The sequence below is a fragment of the Eretmochelys imbricata genome, chromosome 4 (assembly GCF_965152235.1).
Source record: "Eretmochelys imbricata isolate rEreImb1 chromosome 4, rEreImb1.hap1, whole genome shotgun sequence".
Taxonomy (NCBI): domain Eukaryota; kingdom Metazoa; phylum Chordata; order Testudines; family Cheloniidae; genus Eretmochelys; species Eretmochelys imbricata.
In genome coordinates this window covers 99,802,565-99,826,506 of record NC_135575.1, presented here as the reverse complement: position 1 = coordinate 99,826,506, position 23,942 = coordinate 99,802,565, and the positions used below count along the sequence as shown (strand labels likewise).

General features: G+C 38.4%; 1 protein-coding gene across 1 annotated transcript in view; it reads right to left on the bottom strand.

The window, feature by feature from the left end:
* APBB2 (amyloid beta precursor protein binding family B member 2) overlaps nucleotides 1-23,942 on the bottom strand; it is a 285,381-nt gene that overhangs the window by 230,061 nt on the left and 31,378 nt on the right. Inside the window, exon 2 of the mRNA XM_077815721.1 lies at nucleotides 2,604-2,722. The gene's annotated coding sequence lies outside the window, so the exon portion shown is untranslated. The remainder of the gene's footprint in view (nucleotides 1-2,603; nucleotides 2,723-23,942) is intronic.

The window sequence follows — 23,942 nt, the reverse complement described above, 5'->3', positions numbered from 1 at the left end:
TTTTATATTACAGTGCAAAAAAGTAGTCCCGCTACTCTTTGCCTCTCCCTCTTTCAATTATTTCATGAGTGCATTTTTTAATTAAAGTAAATTACTGAAATAGCATGAAATTAATTTAATACAAATAGTTATATGTGCAACCAAGCTGATGATAAATATAAAGCTAATCAAGGATATTTGAAAAATCTTCCACTAAATATGGTTACATTAGAGTATAACTGGATTAAAATGAAAAATAAGATTCCAGCTACAATTAGGGCTTGTCTACACTTACGGTGCAGCTGCACTACTATAGTGCTTAGTGAAGACGTTAACTACACCAACAGGAAAGCTTCTCCCATCAGCATAGGTCTACACAGGCAGTTAGGTTGATAAAACCATGTCACTCAGGGGTGGGAAAAATTCACGTCCCTGAGCGACACAGTTATATCGACATAAGTTCGTAGTGTAGACCAGAGCTAAGACTGCAACAAAAACACAACAGAAAAAGAGAAAACTACATTTTGTTTATAGCTGAAATACACCATTTTAAAAGAGGACAATTCTTATTTCCATCTAGTACAAAGCAACTTTTGTTAAGAAAATGGACCACTAAGTTGATACCCACACACCCAGTTAATGACCAGAACATAGACATGGCAGAAGTCACTACAAATGAACACTCAGCCAATGATCCTGTGAATTCTTATTCACATAAGTAACATACATGTGTAAAGTTACATAATATGTAAGAGTGTGCAAATGAATGTTTCCTAAGTCTTTAAGAAGAGCTCTGTGTAAGCTTGAAAGGTTGTCTCTCTTACCAACACATGTTGGTCCAATAAAAGATATTACCTCACCCATCTTGTCTCTCTAATATCCTGGGACCAATGCAGCTACAACAACACTGCATACATTAATATTTAATGACATTTTAAGGAGGGTTTTTTTGTTTACTTTTCTTAAGGAAAAAAATGGAGTTTCAGATACCTGAACAGTGAACAACAGTAGAAGTGTGTCAATAAAATTCAGACCTGTGTTTTTGTTTTCTGTGTATTATATTTTTGTTTGTATAATTGTAGGTACCATAAATGCTCAAGATGCACAGTATTATGATGCTACAGTCCAGAAAACTATTTATAGTTCTTCCAGAGGTCTTCAAAGCATCTAGTACGATATTGCACATGAAAGTGAATTGGTTTACACTTTGCCTCACACTTAAACCTATGAAAAGACTTGGGATGAGTATGTACAAATAGTCTTCCTGACTTTTGTTATGAGATAGCTGTGAACTGGCTGGAGAGAAACGGCCCTGATTCGCATCACAGGCTAAAGCTGCCTCAGTAGCTCCAAAACCAGGGGCGCACAAAGGAGGTGAGCAGGCACCATTCTCTGTGCTGTCAGGTCTGGCACAAAGCACCAGAAGACTGAGTGACACTGAATCTGGCCAGAGGTGTTGATCAGTAGCCCAGGAACAAGCTCTCCTGCGAAGATTTATGGCATGGTCTACACTTCAAAACTGGATCCACCTAACTATGTCACTCTGGGCTATGAAAAATTTTGCTCCCAACACTGTAGTTAGATCAACCTAACCCCCAGTGTAGACGTGGCTAGGTTGATGAAAGAATTCTTCTGTTGATCTAGTTTCTGTTGCTCAGAGAGGTGGATTAATTACAGTGACAGAAAAAGCCCTTCTGTCAACGTAGGAAGTGTATAGACTACAGTGCTACAGTGGCATAACTATTGCACAAGCCCTTCATGTGTTTGGGAGGGACTTAAAGCAGAGAAAGCACTTCTAGATTGGGAAAATGAGTGGTGATGTAAATATGTAATTTTTAACTGCCACTTAGCTTCTATATAGACCCAGACAGTGTTAAAAAATGTTAGCTGATTGTGGTCAGTACTAAGATCTACCCAATCCTGACCAACTAAACCATTTTTAAACATCACAGTCTCTCTCTCTTAGTAGGTGCTAAGTAGTGTTTAAAAATGTTATTAACTAACTTCTGTTAACCAATAGGTTTTAAACAGTCACTCATCTTCCCAGTTCAGACAAGGCCAAAGATAGAAACCACAATCTGACTGGGAACGTAAGCTAAGTCTACGGATAAATTTTGTACAAGGATATCTATGTCAGTTAGGGGTGTAATTTTTTTTTAAAACCACAATAGTTAACCCAGTCCATCCCCTAGCATGGATGCTATTATATCGGTATAAAGATGCCTTTCACCAGTATAGATATTCCTGCATGAGAAGGGGAATAAACTGTACTGGTATATTATATCTCTTATAAGAACTCTTATATCACACTAGGGGCTTGTAATGCTTTAACCATACCAGTATAGTTAAAATGCCACAATCTGTGAGTGTAGACAAGCCCGTATACCCACAGCTGGTTTTACTCGGGCTTTGAAAGGGCTGTCTCATCTGTGTGAGTTTTGTCGCTTTCATTTGTCTTTACTCAAAAGCATTACACAGAAAGTACATGCATATTGTGTATAAAAAGACTGTATCCTGGGTCAGTCACCACTCACTTCCCTCTCAATGAGGAAGAAACATACTCCTGAATGCCTGAAAGCTGAGACAATATGAGTGCAGAAAATAAAACAAAAAAAATTACTTACTCTCCCCAGTTCTTTGGTGGAAAGCTTGTATAGAATGGCAGGTTTCTTCAGCCCTTGCCACTAACACCAGCAGCACTCACCCTCTGAGGACACACGCTGAAGAAATTAACCTATAAATGCTGGGGGGGGTGGGGAGGGGGAGGGAGGGAAACAGAAGTATGTCACATACAAGCCTGAAGGTATCCAAAAGCTCTTCTAAACAGTGAGCTGAGGAGGAGTAAGTAAAAACAGCTAAACTCCTGAAGATGAGAGTTGTTACAGCAACACAACTGTTGGCAGGGTAGCTCAAACCAGTGGCTTCCGCTGGACTTAGAAAGCAATGCAGTAAGTTGTCTTAGATCCACTACAGCAATTACTCATAGGTCCCCTTGGAAAGTGTCCACATTAAAAATGCACTCCCTTGGATGAATGGGGGAAGAATGGAGGTAAAGAGAGCCCTGGATCTATAATCATATACTAACTCAGAAAGAAGGGTCCTCAATTTGTACATGTCGTTAGTACTATGTCTCCTGCAGGAGAAATCATAGGTTGGTATAAAGAAAAGGAGTACTTGTGGCACCTTAGAGACTAACAAATTTATTTGAACATAAGCTTGTATGAGACACAATGATCTAATCTAAGGCACATAAGGTATAGTAGTTGTAAACTCAAATGGACAAATGACCTTTTAAATTATCTCCATCTCCACACCACTTTACAGATGCCAGTATTCTTTCCAATACTCCATATTTTTAAAAATAAAATTAACAATTCCCTTCCCCAATATTAAGAATCAGTATGAAAATAAAATGTGTGCCTTTAAAAATTAACACTGATGAATACCAGACTCTGAAAAAGACAGTCACTAACACAGGTTTATTATAACATAACATTAGAAGTGTTTTTGGTTTGGTTCTTAAAGGAATCAAGCAACTAGTCTATTTTTGGAAAAGGAGTATTTGGAAACAGTAATCTTGCAATCTGTACACTGTATATCAGTCCAGATCCCAACAGTACTGTCTCTCCAACTCTAGATAAATGATAAAGGGTGAGGCTTTTGAGTACTGAAAATATATTGGAATCTTGATTATCTAATACAGTTGTAGGAACAAGGATTCTTTCTACCACAAATACTAGGCATTTCTCAAGTGCAGCCACTGTGGTGTATGCGACCATCAGGGGCTTTTCTTGTGGCCACAGCCTCCTGGGCTGTGATGGAAGGGGGGAAAAGTAGCAGCCCTTCCCCCTCGCTGGTGCTCCTGCATGCACCACTCTGGCGTTGATTGCTGGGGCTGCTAGCAGGAGTTGGTCCCTGCCTCCTTCTTGAGACACCTGGGGCACAACGCTGGAGGAGCAGACAGCTGGTGAGTTCCCCACCTTCCTCGGGGCGGGGAGGGTTCAGGGTTTGGGCTTCAGCCCCGGGGTGGCGGGGCAGCAGGCTTTGGTCGTGGGGCTTCAGGCTCCAGGCCCCCGTTGCCCCCACTGGCCCCCCATCCACCCACCCCCATTGCCTCCCTGACCCTCCCATCCAGGGCTTAATTGTCTCCAGGCTTGGCAGGGCTGAGTAAGTTTGCTGTGAAAAGTGATACTTGTACGTTGTTAATATCACTTTTCACAAACAGACTTACTAGCTAGCAATAAATAAATTACAATAACTTGGACATGTATATGCACATATTTATTTGTTTTTCCTAAAACTAATTAAGTATTTAGGAAAAAGCGTGGCTATACTCCGAGGATATCAAAAAATTTGTCCTGAGAACCCCTTAGATAACCCAACAACAATAGATACTTATTTTACAACAAGAAAACCCATGTTCAAAGTAACTAGATTTCTAGGTAGGAAGTTACCATTTCTACTTTCTATCTGGAGCCAGGCAGTCTGGAATGTAAATATGATAGACCCGAAGATCAAAATCTTATTCACTGCACTGTTGTAAAGTACCCCCAACAACAAAAATACCTTTTTCTTTAGCAAAAGCAGAACTCTAAATCAAACCAAATTTGAGAGACAATGTCTGTTTTTAAAAGAGAAATGAAACCTCTCATGTCCATCTTAAAGCGGTCTTGTTCTGTTAGAAGTCCATTTACTATAAACCCCCCAAAGTACCAAAATGCAACATATCATTTGCAAGAGATGACTGACATTACAAGAACTTTTATCTTCTTAAAAAGAAAAGGAGTACTTGTGGCACCTTAGAGACTAACCAATTTATTTGAGCATAAGCTTTCGTGAGCTACAGCTCTAAGGTGCCACAAGTACTCCTTTTCTTTTTGCGAATACAGACTAACACGGCTGTTACTCTGAAATTTATCTTCTTAGTCACACAGAAAGAGATGGAAAAGTCTTGTTCTAAACTTGATGCAATGCAAAATGAACTTAAAAAAAATATGGTATCACCCCTCCTACGAAGTTTCAAAGAAAAAGATCAATAGTGAAACACATTATTTCTAAAAAGAATAGGAGTACTTGTGGCACCTTAGAGACTAACAAATTTATTTGAGCATAAGCATAATTCAGTCATTGAATCAAGATTCCTGCAGTCACTGAATGCATCCGATGAAGTGAGCTGTAGCTCACGAAAGCTTATGCTCAAATAAATTTGTTAATCTCTAAGGTGCCACAAGTACTCCTTTTCTTTTTGCGAATACAGACTAACACGGCCTCTACTCTGAAACCTGTCATTATTTCTAATTATAGAACTTCAAATTCACTTCTGAGTTAATTCTACAGAACATTTCATCCATTCATGTTTACAGGAAAAACAGAAAAGAAACAAACTGCCCAACTTCCTGATCCGTCAGTTGAAATCCATAATTAGCAAGATTAGTAGTCTTCAGTGTTTAAAAACACTAGGTTATATGCAATACGTCATTGAAACTTCAAGCTATCAGCAGGTGACCAAAAATATCTCTCTGCTTTTGACTACGTCCACCTACCGAAAACATTTTTGTTCAAGGATAAGAGCTAAGGACCTAATCCTGCTAACACGTCTGTACTTGCTCAACTTTTCACACTAGTAATGATTTCAAGGGGACTACCCATGAGTATAAACAGTTATGCATGTGTGTTTGCAGAAACAGAGGCCGAAGCCTGAAGACCATTAAGTTTAGCCCTCCAGGTTTGAAAGATGAAACCCAACCTACTATACACTGACCTTACAACAATAATTTTTTAAAAATAAAAATGGCCAGTTGATTAAAATGCATTTAATGTCTAAAATTAAACGTGGAAGCAATAAAAAAAAGGCTTAAACAAATCTGTTGTGATTGAAAATTTATAAAACAAGATTAACACCAACACTTCTCAGTTCAGGGTTATTTTCATTAGTAGACAGCAGAACAAAGAAGCATTGCAGATGCAAAACATCATACTTCCCTAAGAAACAAAGAAACACCAAGTGCACAAGAAAATCAGTTAGGATTTTCCCACCATCACTTTCATAGTTAGCCAATGACAGATTTGTTGAAATTTCACTAAATTTGGAAAGTGCACCCATAATGTGGTGTAATTACATTCATCACCTTGAATTTAAAAACCAGGATAAACAAGAGAGGTGTGGGGAGCTCTAAGGAGGAGGGAGCGCTATTAAATGATGGCTCACCAGACCATCTGCAGAGCTTGGTAACAGAACTGACCTTTTCAAACATTTCTCAGAGTTTTCCAAGAAAGGGCAATAACATTTGGCAGCAAGTCACAAAGCAAAGCTTTGTCAAGATACACGGGGTCAATTCAACGGTGCCAGAAATAATAGTGTATGTTCCTGAAATAGGTGTAAATGCACACACTATCTTATATCCTCCTGTTGGCTACTCTTCAGGCTACAGTCCTCTCCCCCAAGCCTGCAGTGTACACCCACCTTCCCGCATGTCATTTACACCACCTCTGAATTGGGCAGGTTTGAAAACAATTAGTGGAAGAGGGAAGAGAAGAAAAAAATCTTTTTTTGCAAACCTTAGACTCCCAAATGGGATCCCAGACAGCCAAAGCTGCAGCAAGGTCAGTCTCCCAGACCACACAAGCCAAGTTAATTCAATTAAGACTTTATTAGAAGCAGTACATTGGAAGACAGATAATATGCAGTTATTGATATCCTCCACAGAAAACAAATTAGCAATACTTAGCCCTCACAAATGACCAAACTGGAAGGCTAAGTACATACTGCTACAAATCAACTGGAGTGACTTGGAGAACATACTTATAAAGATGGCTACGTCTGATTTTAAGAGATTCACCACTCTCTGTATTAAGGGGATTCCTTTCTCTGGAGAAGTGTAAGAAAACTACAGAAAACTCAAAATCAGTCAAAATGTTTTCAAAAGCTGGGATTCTCAGTGGTCAAAGAAACCTGCAGCCCAAATGAATGAGCCATTGAGCGATACTGAAATGACAGCATGGAAGATGACCCCATATGTGTTACTGAATTTCAGTAAGAACCAGATGGCAAGGTTAAGATTTGGCAGCCATAACCACTGTAAGATGTTGGAACAAAGATCACTTTCTCAATGCCCAATGAACAGTGGGGTACTTCTATATGAAGAGATATAGGCTCCACACCTATTTCTCAAATTAGTGTGACTTAACTGAGGTTAAGATGAAATTTGCTGATGAAGGAACCACTGCAGCTATTCTCCATGTATTTTTCTTTCTAACTATACTTCGTAAAAATGATATGTTCTGTGGCAGTAAAAATTTATCTGGTTTGAAGAGAAAGGAAGAAAAGGAAACTTGAGACATTTTCTTTTCTTAGCATAGATAAGAGTAGCTCCGTTGACTTCAATAGAACTATGCCAATCTACATCAGCTGAGAATCTAGGTCTTTATTTTTAAACAGCAGTTTCTGTTCATAACCCCTGTAAGGCAGATGTAGGTATTTCTCTGATGATGTCTGATGAAGAGCAGATAGCCAGTGTTCCAGCAGAGGTCATTGTTGAGATACTGTCTGTGGTAAACAAACAATTCTCTTGTGCTTTCTCCTCAAAGAGAAGGTTTCGTGGAAAGATAGCAGGGGCACAGTCTGGTGGCACCAGGGAACACAACAACTGTTAGGAGGGACAATAACACCTCTGAACCCTCCCTCTACCCCGGTAATGGTTGCCTATATCATATGTCTGTGCAGGAGGAAAGGAACTTGTGAAGGGAATTATGGCTTGCACAGTAATCATAAATCTGCCAAATTAATACATACTGTACGTATGGCACTTTGGCAGGGTTCCAGTGGCTCTGGAAACCATAACATTAGATTTCCTGACTTTTGTGCTTTTAAAATCTGAGCTATAATTATGACTTATTGTATGAGGGTATATTTTTTTTTAATATATTTTCTGTCTGCAGTATCTATACAAATAGATATGTACACAAACTTCTCTCTTTCTCACACACACAGTATTTATGTTACCATCGAAATGGAACACACTTTTCTGTTTAAGTAGCCTGGAATCTCCACATTTGAAATTGACTCTGGATATTGCAACTGTGCTGGGATTTTTTTTTTTTCTTCCACTCTTCTAATGAACAAAAAATTTCCCTCCAAAATTAATAAAATGGAGGAAGGAGTGTGTCCACATATTGTCAATACTTAACAGCTACTGGATCTATTTGGAGGATGAATTGCTCTTTCATTCCCCCTGAATAATTTATTATTTTAAGTTCTAAATGTAGTAGAGGTTTTTTATTTGGGTTGTTTGCTTGTTTTGTTTCAAGAGTTATTTTTAACTATTTTCATACAAACTCAACTATTTCCCCATACAGGAACCTGCCAGAAACATTAACAAGTTTCATTTCAATTTGACATAAGCAAAGGACTCTTCCAACATAATGAAGCGTAAACCTCCAACTTCTACACTCAGAAGAATTATAGGAAAGCTAAGGACAAGGAAAATTGTTGTCACAGCCTGAAGAATTTCCTGTCATTTCTAACATTGCCTTTTTCATTGGAAAAAAATGCTCAGCTTCTCTGAGAGCAGCCTGTGCCAAATATTCATTAAACATTAGACAAACCTTCAAAAGCAAGCATTTTACATATTAATATATTTCGCTACCTAGAGGGGCTAAAGGAGAAGAAAGAATCTATTTTGTGCTGTTTTTCTTCCCCTCACTAATTTTTGTTTCAGTTAACACACTAACTTTTGAAGACAGGCTTTCATTTCTCCCTACCCCAGTTCAACATATACTAAGGAGAATCTCCCTTTTTTGCAACAGTGGCTAAAACGTTTGAGGCATTTCAGAGTAGGCATTATTTTATGTATATGTTTTACAAACACTTTTCAGTAATCCTAACCCCAAAAGTTCAAAAATCATGAGGTTTTTTTTAAATAATAAATTTGGGTTTTTTCTGGATTTTGGGCCTTTCGGGTTCACATTTTCAAGTTTTTCTCTGCAATCATGGGGACAAGAAACAGGACTTTGTTTGTTTGTAAATGAAAACAGATTCTCACATAATCGAATGGCTCAAGGAGCAGGACTTTAAGAAAAATATCAAATATCATGAAACAATAAAATCACTGTAATTTCTCCATTTTGTGCTGCTTTACACATTAACCCCAATTAGAGCTGGATCAGAGCCACATTTGGACCTAGTGTCCAGAAGAGTGGGTCACTCAGCCTATGTCTATGCTTAGAACACTTCTGCAGCAGTTCAGTATAGACACTTACTATAGCGACGGAAAGGCTTCTCCCATCTCTGTAGGTAATCCACCTTCCTGAGAGGTAGTAGCTAGTTCTACAGAAGAATTCTTCCATTGACCTAGCACTGTCTATACTGGGGGTTATATCAACTTAACTATGTCTCTCAGGGGTGTGGAGTATGCCGATGTTACTTACCGGTGAAGACCAGCACTCACAAACCTATATCCTTGACATGGGTGGACTGTCCGTCACATGACACCACCATGCTCTTCAACTGCTTTAAAGTCTGAATTGGAGCAAAAGAAGGTGCCAGGTGCTCTATGCATTTAGAATAGTTACTGTTTGTATTTGGTTCTTGTGGATGGCTACTCCTTTGACCTTTAGTTGCTTCTGATTTTACTGTAAATTTACCACTCAAGACAGGCATCTCTGCACAGTGGCTAATGGTCTGGAGTACACAAATTTCAGAGCTAAAGTAGAGGGGAAGAGGGGCATTGATCCAAACATTCTTGAAAAGCTGAATGTTCATGTACTGTTTCTTCTCTTCACCCCTGCCTTCCCTTCATTACCTCAAAACACTCCTGCTTGACAGGGCACTGTTCTAGTTTTCCAGGGGGGGCGCTGGGCTGATCGGGCACTAACGCATACAGCTCGGCATCCACAAGATCATGTACTCTCTCCCCCATAGCAGCACAGTACAAAATGAGAGACTGTAGGGTGGATCCCCTTTCATAACTCAGTATCTGCTTTCCTGAGAAAATGGCAGGTACGTTTTTTATTCACAGCAATAAAGTGCTGACGCCAGATGACCCTGGTCCTGCAGGTTGTGCGCAATGAATCAAATCCTCAAATTCTGATTTACCCACATAATAGCACACGATAAATCATTATAGCATCAGGCGGACTCTGCTGCTTTTAGTTATTATGTTCTACTAGTAAAGGAAGTTAAGAAAATACATTTTGAGAAACCAGCCTTGGAGTCAAAGTTTCCATTATTAATTAAATCAAGCTTCCTAAGGCTGTATCAACTATTCAAGGTGAGAGTGCTGTTTCAGAAACATAGTTGCTATTCTGTTTGAAGGTCTTGGTGCACACATCAAATAGAAAGCAATACACTAGTGGTGCTCAATCTTTTCATATTGTGGCCCATTTATTAAGACAACCTCCCATTCCAAATTTCACTCCTTCCCTGAAGGAACTGGAGTACTAGGTTATTTATGAATGACACCGAAACAAGATGAAAAACAAATCACTCTGATGCTATAGTTCGTAGCTACTTTATTGCATTCCCTGCTTTTTGTATTGGTGCTAATTACCCCTTTTTGGATGTAGGGCTTTACATTAATTAGGTTCGAGTATCCCCTCCTTGCCTACACCCCCCACTACTCTAGTCTCTCTTAGTCATTTTGAAGTTTGGGTCTATCATTTTTCTTCAATTCTGGTGTCATCCACAAATGTGACTGCAGCTCAACTTGCACTACAATACCACAAATTAAAAAAACAGACAGGGAGAAGATGTTGCAAAACCGTCCCCGTAATCTTTAAAAGACAGGCCGACTGAAGCATTACTATAAAAAGCAGCTTATGGACCACATGGAAGCACACCCCAAACCAAGAGTAGTCCACAGATCACAGCTTGAGAACCACTGCAATACATATTTTCACAGTGGATGGATGGTAGCCAGGCCTTATTTTGCTTCCATCTGTCTCTTGTGATCCAGGCTTCAGAGCCCACAAAAGCCTCAATTATGAAAAGACTCCCTGTTTCCACCTCAGCAGCAAAACAATTCTGCTTTGGAAACACTCTGAAGGCTAAATCAAATTTCAAGAGAAATAAAAACAAGTGGAAATAAAATAACTTTAATCCAAATACATGAATAAAGCAGCCTTGGAGTTTTCAGCTAAAAATCCAGCTCTTGCCAGCTCACAAAATATAGTAAGATCTAATTGGATAGACAAGTATTTCAATAAATGTGAGAAACAAATCCAGAATTTGTTGTTTGCCTGAAATCAAGAGTGAGGAATAAAGCCCTGAGGGCTCACGCTTATGTAGATGGCAGAGAGCAAGCACCTCGACATGAGGTGATTAGAGATGTAGCTGTAGAATGTTTATTTGAGAGAAAAACATCCCCCAAAAGTCCTAATTCTCGGGGCAGACCTACCATACTTGAGAGACCAGATTATACTGGAGAAAGGCAGCCTTGGGAAATGAGTAGTCAGCTCACGCTCACCTTTTCCGCCGCAATCCAAGGCACCACTCATATGATAAACACCTACGTCACAGCAGAAGCTGATGGCAATGAATAATGCATGAGATCTAGTCACTCTACCACATATCAGACCCCTGGGATAAAGAGACAGCTTTTTATTTTGAGTCATCATTCTCATTACCCCAGAGTATAGACACTCACTCTAGTTATTTTCTCTCCCTCTCCATCACTCCAGTTTGCATATTCAATTGTCCAATTCTAACTTAACTTGATGAACTGCTGTTGTATACAAACTGTGACCACTCGAACAAAAATGTAAAATATGCCCTTGTACAAAGACGGTTAAAATATCATTACTCATTCATCTTAAACTAAAATCACCGAGAACTTAAGAGTTAAGTCAGAAATGCCATTTTTCCAGCAAGCCACACCTTTTTGCCCACATTTCACAGAGCATGTGCTTGCCTATAACTGAGCCTTAAAACAATAAATGTCACATAACATGAGCTAACACAGGTTAAGGATGGAATTTCAGCCTAAGATGAATGCAAGACAGGTTATTGAAGATGAACTGCAAAGTTAAAGTGAAAACTGAGCTAACTCCAAATTTACACACCGAATGCTATCTACCAATGCACCACAGTACTAGGCACAAATGCTCCCACTAATTAAGCTCAGAGTAGCATTCAACACAGAAATGTATTACCTCTTTTGTAAGATTCCATGATTGACACCTGTCTGTGTGTCACTCTGAAGCCTAGAATTCCTGTTGAGTCAGAATGAGGCAATGGAAACAGCTACAAGTGTGGCTGAGAGCCCTTTTTGTTCAGAATATCACTAAATTCAATCATCACTAGGATTCATGGTCTGTTCCCATCCAGTTTTTAAGTTCTGAGTCATTTTGACTTTACGAATTACACCCATGCAATGGCTATGCCATGCCAAGAATCCTAGACTACTGTTATATTACAGGTATCAATCACCGATCTTACGCTACCGTTAGTCTGCTTGCAAAAATTTCAGTGGTTGTATGAGAAAGACTGCACAGACGGTGCACTACTTGGTCCAACGGCTACAGTTCTTCAAAACCACTGACACAACACAACCAGTACACACAATAACCCCAAACACATACAACCCCTCACCATAGCATACACTCTTCATTCACCACCTACACAAGTACCACAAAATCGCCCAGCAAAACCCAAATTGTGATGAGTGCTCAGGCACTCCTAAGTCTGCACATAGTTCAATTGCAGAAGCAGGGAAGTTAAATCTGTGCCCTAAGAAATCATCATGAAATTGGTGGAAAAAATGTGTAAGGCACACATGCAGGGGGTGCAATTTATCACACCTAGTCTAGACGCAATAAATCGACCCCCACACGCTCTCCCATCGACTCCAGTACTCCACCAGGGCGAGAGGCGCAGGTGGAGTCTATGAGGGAGCGTCAGCAGTCGACTCACCACAGTGAAGACACCGCGGTGAGTAGATCTAAGTACGTCGACTTCAGCTAAGTTGTTCACTTAGCTGAAGTAGCAGAATTTAAATCAATCCTCCTCCTCCTCCTTCCCCCGCCCTCCCAGCGTAGACCAGGCCTTAGTTTTATGGAGGGACAATTTTCTTTCATAAACCTGCTGCAGAGGCAAACTTTCTACTCCACAAGTCTGGGTCGCAATGGTCATTGAGCAAAGAAAGACTATGCTAATGTATTTCCACTCCCTGCAGCATTCAATAAAGAATGTGCAAACATTTTAATATATCATCTACACACGTTTTAAAATGTTAAGCCAGAGCTGTTACCTGAGGTAACTTTCTGGTAAGATCACAGAAATAGGATGGGTTTTGAGTACAGTCTTCTATTTAAATAATTTTTCTTTTTAAAAAGCTGGAAAGATCAGTGAGGACTAGGAACATTTCATACACAGAACAGCTGGTGGTTAAGAGAAAAGTCCTTATTCAGCTTATTGCTTTGTTAATTGTCTTTGTTGGCTGACTCACCATCCAACGTTGATATTTCTTAAGGAAGAAATGTCCTTATAGAATACAGTGGGGTTGATCATGCAGTCCTCACTCAGATAAAAATACTTACTAATGTCATTTTAACCAAGGAACGACTGCAGGGTGTGGGCCCAATATGGCATTCGCACCATCAGCATAACAGCTCTCTCTGACTGATATAGGGAAAAGGTCCATCATTCATTCAAGCAAGACCCTGAAAGAAGGAAAGACTTAAGCTTCTTCATCATCTTCAACAGCATCTCCCTACAGCCATTGTCAAGAGACCACCTATATATAGAAATCAGTTTGAAGTGAATAGAAAAGGAGTACTTGTGGCACCTTAGAGACTAACCAATTTATTTGAGCATAAGCTTTCATGAGCTACAGCTCACTTGTAGCTCACGAAAGCTTATGCTCAAATAAATTGGTTAGTCTCTAAGGTGCCACAAGTACTCCTTTTCTTTTTGCAAATACAGACTAACATGGGTGTTACTCTGAAACCTGTCAGTCTGAAGTGAGTCAGTGAATTACATCCCTTCCAACTACCTCTTATTTAAACTAAATGAACCTCTCCCTTGCACAGACCAAATCTGTAATATCAAAATTCCCACTGACTTCAGTGGTGCAGCTCAGTGCCCCTGAAGTTCTCACTTTCTTATTCTGCTGTGGATTGTAAATTACATAAAAATGCAGACTCATGAAATTGAGATTATACAAAATGGCAGCCAGTTTACAGAAATTCATTTTACATAAAATTACACTTTGTGCACTATTTGTCCAATGACCCTCATTATTTTAGACTGTCGCCACACGTCACACACTTACGTTGAAAGACGTGAGGACTCTGTTTAATGTGTTCAGCTGTACCCACGAGAGGAGGAATTCTGCAGTTTCTCCTAGAAAAAGTAATAATTAATCCCCATGCCTGGAAAACATAGCTTCCATGGAAGAGAAACGAGGGAGACAATTTAAAAGTAACTTGCGTATTCAAGGAACCATAATACTAATAACAGTAATAGTAGCAACCATTTGCTAATATAAACTCCAAGTATGATCTTTCCATAATATTAACTACTTCTGGGAACTTCGGACAATTGTCTACTGAGGCAATGGTGAAATTTGGGATTTATTATAGACAAAACTGCTATTCTTATATTATTACATCGTTTTTTTGGTTGAGGGAGACACAAAACAATGGTTATAAGAAAGCTGACATCTGGATTTTCCACTGACTTTAATGGACACTGCATTAGGCCTTTATGGCAACCAATATAACCCTTACTTGAACAGTCTCGTTGATTTCAGTGGTTTCTAAACAAGAAGTCTCATAAGTTTCCCATGGGGTAACAAAAAAAAAAATAAAATAAAAAGTCAATAAATTTACATAGAAATGTAACCAGCATCATGTAGCCTGATTTTTTAAAAAGAAATATTTATAGGGTCACGTTTTTAAAATAAAATTTGACATTGTGAAGCAGAGTGCCATTTATTTCTCTAACTTGAACTGAATGCTAGCATGCTATCCACACAATTACAGCAATTAGCCTAGGGACTCCATTTTGACATTCACAGAAGATATAAGATGTTAAAAGAATCCCATGCCAAATGAGTACCTGGAGGTTACCTGCTTTGTCACAACGCAACATCTCTCAGAAACTACTGTTGTTCATATCTAATTGCACAACCGGGAAATATGCCACTACCCCACAGATCAGGATATCACAACTACTCAAGGTTAGCCAAAAAGGGAAAAAAAAAAAACCCACCACAGTGGGATCACTACTTTATCTTATTTTCTCCAACAAAAGTGCAATTTTAAATTTTAAAAAACTTAGATAGAAAAACGCAAGCACACGCCAAAGGCTACAGTGCAAACTTATATAAAGAAATACAATCACATTAAGCCTACAGAGTAGTCAATAAGACTGCAATATCTGTCAATATGTTTAATTTTCATTCAGGGTCTCTTGAAATTCTTTATTCCCAAGGTCTTGAGAGCTGGCTTCTACTTAATGAATAATTGGTACATCCAACACTCACACGATAGGATGAAGTTATGTCTTTGTTCACCTTAAAAACTTTATTGAACTCACTGCCACTCCAGTTTGGGGAAAAAAAGAACTATTTACATACACTAGTAAGTCACCACAAGTAAAATAAAATCTGGCAATATGATTAGAGAAAGCAGCGAAGTGGTTAACTGTGTTAAAGGGTTATATTTATGCTTCAGGTCAACACCAGTGAGTTGAATTACAGAAGCTAACATATGACAGTGATATTGTTGAGTCTGCAGTCAGACTGCAAGACAACATCCTGTATATTGTCAAGGCTACTTACATAAGAACATAGGAAATGCCATGCCAAATCCGACTAGTGGTGTATTTACTCCAGTATTCTGTGTCTGACAGCAGCTACCAGATGCTTCAGAGGAAGGAACAGGAAACACCATAGTGGACAATTATGGAACAATTGGCCCTAGTAATGTAATTTTAGATCCCAGGACATCTTTCACATACCTCCCTATGTAATTTACAACCAAAAGAGATAAAAACTCTTCCTCTCTCCCACTTTTAAATGAAGGTTTAGATTCTAGAGAAATCCGTGGGAGGACCTGAAAGCCTCATAAGTTTATCTATTTTGATTCTCCCAGGTACTGGAAAACTGAATGGCATTTAAACATGCATTACCACAACAAAAGAGGAAAATCTCAGTGACCTGAAAGCACTAGGTTTCTAAATTAAACTCAGTGCTGTAGTTCATTTGCTTTCTCTCCAACATGAAGATTTTGCCTAATACACAGTTTAGTGCTTAATCCTAATGCCCTAGCAATTCACAACACACCCAGTTGTGCTGTGTCTGGAATGCAAACTATGCTAAGTATTTTGCCCCCAGGTACTATAAGAATTTCAGCAGCCATGGGCCATAAAATTTGCTCAGACGAAAATGTAATCTCATACCCTTAGGTAGAAGGTCTTAAATCTTATTAAATGATTACAAACAACAGAGGCAAGGTGTGCAAAAAATACATTACCATAGTTTTTCATGCTTTTATGTACTGATCCTTCCAAGTTAAACTGCCACACACACACACACACACAATGAATTAAGCAGAGGGTATAAAATTACAGATTTTCCTTACATGGATATTTTATTTTATTTTTTGAAAAGATGGATTCTCTGCAGAAACAAGAAATACATGCGTAACTTTCAACTCAGATTGTGCTGGATGCACATAGAGTCTGATTATGCCTCCATTAAAACAAACTGGAATTTTGCCATTGATTTAATGGGATCAGGATTGATCTCATGTCACTTTTTTTTTTTTAAATGAAAGTCTTCCACATAAATCAGGAGTTTAAGACCTAAAATTACTTATTAATAATTATGTGTATTATCATAGCACCTAGAAGCCCCAGAGGCAGTCAATAGATAGACCGTGGGCCAAATCCAGATCACTAGACACTTTTGAACGAACTACAAAATCCTTTTACTTATTATCATAATCATTATTAGTATTTTTGTATTATTTTCTCTAGAGTCTGGACCCTGACTATACCGTGACCAAGAAATTTAGACGTTAATAAAAATAACTGACTACCCCTATGTTACACCACTGTTCTAGGAGCTGTACAAATACAAAACAACCACCTTTAGAGTGTGCCCGCTTCATGAAGCCTCAGCACTGATTGCTACATTCATTCATACTCCTCCTCGTGGAGCGTGGAGCATAGAGCAAACACTTCGGATCACCCACTGCAAGTGAGCCAGGTTTTCTGACATTGTTGTGGCCTGCTTTATATCAAGGCTTAGGCGAGCACCGTCAGAAGCCACAACATCCCTCCACTGTTTGGAAGGCCATCAGTGAGGTCTTCTCCATCCAGCTTTTATTGGATCAAATGCATAAAGCTGGCTGGCTGGTATGGACTCTGGCATACAAAGCAGATGGCCAAGCCACCTGAGCCAGCATTGAGTCACTTGGGAAGATGCTGGAGGCTGGTAGGTCTGATGCCCGACATCCTCGTTTGTAAAGTGATGAAACCACCATATGCCTTCAATAGGTCATTGTTGTTTTATGTGGAAAGCATCCAGCTGGCGCATTTGTATCTCTGTGGTGGCCAAGGTTTCAGAGTCACACAAAAGGACAAAAGCCAGGGCTGCTTGATAGATATGCATCTTAGTCCAAGTGGCATTGACTTCCAAAGCGCATGCATAATACCAGTAGTCCTTACTGATTCGATGTTTCATGTTAGCAACCTCCTTCCTTGGTGACAATGGAGCCACAATAACCAAATGAGTTGATTGCTGCTATGTTCATGCTACTCACTCACTCACTCCACTGATTGCTACACTCACTCCAAAACACTGTTAAAAAGAGATAGGTAAGACTGGTGGGATGAAATCATGGCTCCATTAAAAACATTCACTGGATTCACTAGAGTCACTCTTTCACAAGAAGGTGAAATTTAACCACCGATAACACTCAGAAAAGATTTTTATACACTTCAGAACAAAAAGAACATTGTGAAAATAAGGCTTATAGGGTTTGACCTGAAGCCCACTGAAGTCAAAGGAAAGGCTCCCATTGTTTTCAATGGGCCTTGGATCAAGTCAATAATGGGAAGCTCACTTCAATCTAAACTATGGTGACAGGACCAACCTCTCTAAAATTTCCTTTTAGGAAGCAAATTAATCTTAGATATCAGCACAGCAATCTTCATTCAGAACTTCATTCATGTTGGGTAAGTCTACATTGAAATTGGGAGGTGGCAAGGAGAGGGGGTAATTGCAGCACATGTAGACATACCTGAGCTAGCTTTAATTAGTTAACAGATACTAACAGCAGCACACGCTGTATCAGCCTGCTCAGAAGTCTGGGTACTTATTCGGACAACTAATTCACACTGAAGTCCATCCTGCTGTGGTTTCACTGCTTCTGGTACCCTGTCTGGTCTACACGTTCTGCAATCACCCCTCTTCAACTTCTGTGTAGACATATTCTTAGGCCTAGGCTACACTGAGGGAGGGTGTTCAAACTAAGATACGCAACTTCAGCTACGCTATTCGTGTAGCTGAAGTCGAAGTATCTTAGTTCGACTTACCTGGCCATCCTCACGGCAGTGAGTCAACCGCGGTGGCTCCCCCCTCGACTCTGCTTACTCCTCCTGCCGAGGTGGAGTACAGGCATCAATTTGGGGATCGATTTATCACGTCTAGACGAGACGCGATAGATCAATCACTACCCAGCAATCCGGCGGGTAGTGACAACATACCTGAGGTATGGTAGGTAAGGTAGGTAATAACAATGAAGGCTAGGGATCCTGGCTCTGCAGTAGCATGACTTCTCCTAGAATTGTGCAAATATAAAGAATGTCTCACCTAATAAATGCCCTGATTTTAGAAGCTACATTTATTACTATTTTAGGATAATTTTCTGATTGCTTTACAGCTACTGGAGTGTTTGCGTTCTTGCATATATTTTAGCTGACACAGGATACTTGCTTTTGTTTCTTAAAAATAGGACCATATCAGTTCTTTCAGAGCCTTCATGGTTCATCAAGACTGTGGACATACACATGGTAAAGTTTCTGTACTGTGTTTAAACTTTAGAGCCAAAATAGCCTTCATGATGTCAGTAAGAGCAAAGCTGATACTAAATACAAATAAAATTAAAATGCTATAAAAATTACTGTGGATAAGCAATAGCCAAGATTTAATCATGAATAACTCGGCTGTTTAAAAAAAAATTATATATATATATATATATATATATATATATATAATTTGTACCACACACATACATACATATGCACACACACAGTAACATTTTCTCCGAAGGGGCTTGATCCATAGCCCACTGAAGTCAACAGGTTGACTCCCATTGATTTCAGTGTTTTTTAGAACAAAGCCATAATCAAGGGATTGTTTGTCAAATTTCAGTACAGATTCTATGATATATTTATATCTTCTCTGAAAAGCTAGGGTCACAATGAAGAAAATTACAGACCTAGATTTAAGATGATACTATTTGGTACCAATAAAGTTAAACATAGAAAAGTGAAGGAGGAAAGAAAAGGAAATTCCAGCAGAATTAACATCTGTCTAAACAAAAGACCAAAGAAAAGTCTGACAGTATCTGGTATATGTTGCCTACCATGATGAGCTGGGAGAACAGGCATTTTTAAAAAGGATACTTGAACTACAGATAGTTTCTTGACAGAAGGTGATATACGTAAACCCCAGTTACCAGCATATTTGAACAACAACAAAAGGAAACAAAGGGTTTTCACTTTCCAAAAAAATGACAAGTAAATTACATTATGGGAGTCCATTATGAGCTTTCCTGATCAGTAAAATCCTCTCCTAACAAAGGGATGCCTTTACTCTTGCTTTGATTTGTTTTTAATTAAAATTTCTAAGCCATCGCAAATAATTACTTGTGCAATATTTCAGGCACAGTTACACTTCACTCATAACAGACACAATTTGAGATTTTTCTACCTATAAAGAGATAAACACAGACACTTTTGACTAAAAATAAAACTTATTGTTTTGCCTGTGGACCTTCTTCGTCTCTTCATAATTGAAGCAGAATAGTTACCTTTAAGGCTTGAAATTTTAGTTGAAGCAAGGAAAATTATTTTCAGTTACACTTATTTAACCCCATTGACCTCAAAAGGGTATGCACTGGTGTAATTCAGAAGAGAATTTGGCTCATTGTAATAACTGGGTGAAATCCTGACCCCAGTGAAATCAATGCAAAACATTCATTGACCTCAATGGGGATGGATTTTTACTTGGCAGTTTTCACGGAAATTTTCAATTATGTGTTCCTAAGGCAAATTTAGTCAACTTACTACCAAAATTTAAACATACACATATACATTTTCTTCATTCATTGGTTAAGTACATTCCAGAAAGTTATGGCTTTTGCCTTCAGATCAAGTTATTAGCTATATTTTAAAATTCTAAACAAAATGCTCACACTAGTAAATTACTACCTTTTCTTTTGGGGTAGTGTTAATAAAAGTAGAAAAAGAAACCAGAATAATTGGAAAGATTAACACTAGCTTTTGCATCATTTAAAGAACATTTAGTAACAGGAAAGAACAAAACAAACAACTGATTCTCAGTCATAAAAATTCCACAATTAGCACAATTGTTTAAGTTTTTCTAAACATGAAGTTACATCCTTCCAAAACAAAAACCCCATTTCTCCATTGCAGCAACTAATCCAAAATGACAAGTTTTGTCACAGGTTGATTTTGCAGATCATTGTGCTGCAGTGATGGAAAATAGACAACAGATAAAGATAAATGCTCACCACACTGAATGCAACACTACCTTAGAAGTTAAGACTCATGATCAAGAAAATCTTATAAAGAAATGTACGCTTCATAAGATGTTGATTGGCAAGATACTTAGTTACACTATAAACCGCGTCTTATTTAACTGCTTAGCAAATAGCCTGTAATATCTTTAACAGGGCATATAAAATTTCAAAATTCTACCTCTATTTAGTAGTTAGTTTTGTACAGTAGTAGCAGCAATTGCTGACTGCTGTTTGTCTAGTGCAGCAGCAGAAGTCAACTTTTATTCACCAGCATTATTCGGGTGCCAGGAAGATCATGCACTTGGGAGAGAACAGGGTTCGAAAACCTACCACCATTCAAGACCTTATCCTCCAACTCAGATTCTAATATGGCCTGTCTAGCTCGTGTGAATAGGACCAAACCATATTAAATTGTTTGTTTTCTTGTTATGGCTTAAATTAGCAGACCCCAAGAGGGGAAAGTCACCTAGTGCGAGAGTTACCTCTGGACACAGTAAGTGAAACTGAGGCACAATGGCACACCCAGAGTGGGGAAGGAGCAGCTGCCACCATAGAAGTGTTGACACTCAAGGGCAGTGGGAGGACATGGAACTTCTTTAGTGTGTCTTCCAAAAACTCTCTTTATTTCCTCTTGCCCACTTAGATCTGAAAAAGTATTAATTTCCATTTTTATAACTGTTAATATTGCATTTCTGCTGTGTGCACAGTAATGACTTACATAATTGCCTATACTTCCCAAATAAATAGCTTCTTTTTCGAAAATTTAAAATAAAATACACAAAGAGAATCCACAAGACATTCTCACTTCCCTACAGTAATTTTAGGATAGGTTAAATTTTGCTCCTAAAAGCAGGTATTCTCTCTATGGGAATATCTTCAAAAAAAATTTTAGACCAATGTCATTTTCAACATAGTTTTGCAATTGCCAGAATTTCCCCAATTCCTGCAGCAAAGACCAGTTGTCAATAAAACAACCTATCTGCTAGCTTTTAGGTAATGCCTTCCCAACTGGTAAGACTACTGTCAATGATGTTATACAGTACTTTGCACTTCTGTACTACATTCCAAACCTCAGTGCTCTTCAAAAGTTTATGAATTAAAGCTTCCCCAACACTCTTATGCTGTAGGTAAGTGTTATCCCCATTTACATATGGGAAATTGATGAAGAGAAAATTAGCATCTTGCCCAAGGTCATGAAAGAAACCTCTGGCAGAACCAGGAATAGTATTCAGATCTCTTCACTCCTACTCCTTCGCCTCCTGTCTTGTAAATTAACTGTTTTGTCTATCATTGAAAAAAATCTCCCTTTACTGAAATGCAAAGCCTCAGTCATAATTATGGCTGGATTGCATATTTGTATTTTATTGCATCTTTCAATGAAATATGAAGATAACTAAAAAAAACCCTAAAAAAAGATCAAACTACAGCCACAGAATCTCAGTGCAGCAGTATTTCAGAAATTATTCTTAGATATTCTCAGCTGTGCATTAATTACTTCAGACACAGCCCAGATAATTATTTGCTTAACACTAAATTAATAAATTGTATTCACTGTTTGTTTAGAAAAGAGAGATTACATCCAATTCTAACCAACTACTGATTTAAAATTAGTATACAGAAAAAGCCATTAGTTTTTAATTTTTTGCACAGATCAAATCGGACATTTTTTTTACACCCTGGTCCTGCAACAACTAAGCACCTGGGTAATTTTACCCACATAAGAATTCTCATACTTCAGTGGGACTTTTCATATGAGTAAAGTTATGCAGCATTGCCAACCCCAAGCATTCAAAAATCATGAGTCAGGCTCCCTCCCAAAATCATTACATTGCCTTACGGAAGCCATTCATGGGGGCGTGTCTTGATTTGCCCATCTGGTTTTTGAGTTTATATAGGCTTAATGTGCATGTGAATTGCCAGCTTCTCTCAGTAACCATGAGGGCTAGAAACTTTTTTTAAAAAAAAAATGAAAACAGATTCTCACATAATCACAAGACTCCAAGAGCTGGGGCTTTTAATTAAAGAAATGCTGCAAGACTTATGATAAAATTTTAAGTTGGTAGGGTTGGGACCTTAATTATTAGTGAAGCTAAAACTGTCTATCCCCCATTTGAAGAGAAAAACTGGAAATCACAATTTATATAGAGATCTGAATCTTTAATGGTGAACCAAACTACAAAGCTGAAATTAAACTAAATCCAGCAATATGCTAAATGCCCACAAGGGCCCTGTGGAAAAAAATGCATAAGCACAAATTGCATTGGAAACCTTAATGCTGGCATTTTCGAACTTGAGGGCTTCACTTTGCAGCTAACATTCTTCTGAAGTCCTTTTTTGTAATTATGAATAAGTTGTAACATACTGCACAGAAATAATGCCATCAGATATATAATAGTAAGATCCATGCAAGGAAGTGCCAAAGAACTTCCCTGGGCGAGGAAGTGAATTTAAAAAGGTAAATCAAAGCTTATTTCTGTAACTTACCCCCCTCCACACAGTTAAAGGGACCTATTTGGTACATTTCTTGGCTTGATGAATTAGCTTCATTTTAGCTTTACATTTCTCTCTTGGGTCTGTTCACATATACTATCCATTTAATTCTGTATATTTAAGTAAATATTTTTAGTTTAAATTCCTAAATCCATACTTAGAGTCATGTCATCTTAATACCTCTGAATATAGGCATCTGATTTACGTGTCTACACAATAATAAGGTTAGGTCTAATAAATGTTCCCAAGATGTCTCGGTTTGGTTATGTTTCAGACACTACTTTACTAACTAAAAATTCTGTTCGCTCTAGTTCTCCACAGGAAACAAACCAGTACAACCGTTGTTCTGAAATTAATAGTTACATTAAAATAAATGCCATATGGCTTATGGCACAATTCACTGAATTCCATGAGTCATGCCTTTAACCAATTTAGACAACACCCGATATTTTTTTCCCCAGACAGCTTAATACATGGTAAGGTATGAATATAATGAGGACAAGTACTAATCAAAACACGCAACACTATTTCAAACTGTATACATTTATCATTTTTGTCAACTACCATAACATTACACTGAATGCAATTCCTTTGCAACTAAATAATTAGTGAAAGTACTCTGCTTTTCTGTACTTGACTGCTGCACATGTCTGACAATTCTCCTTCATCTCCGCTGAAACTGAATAAATATAAACTAAACG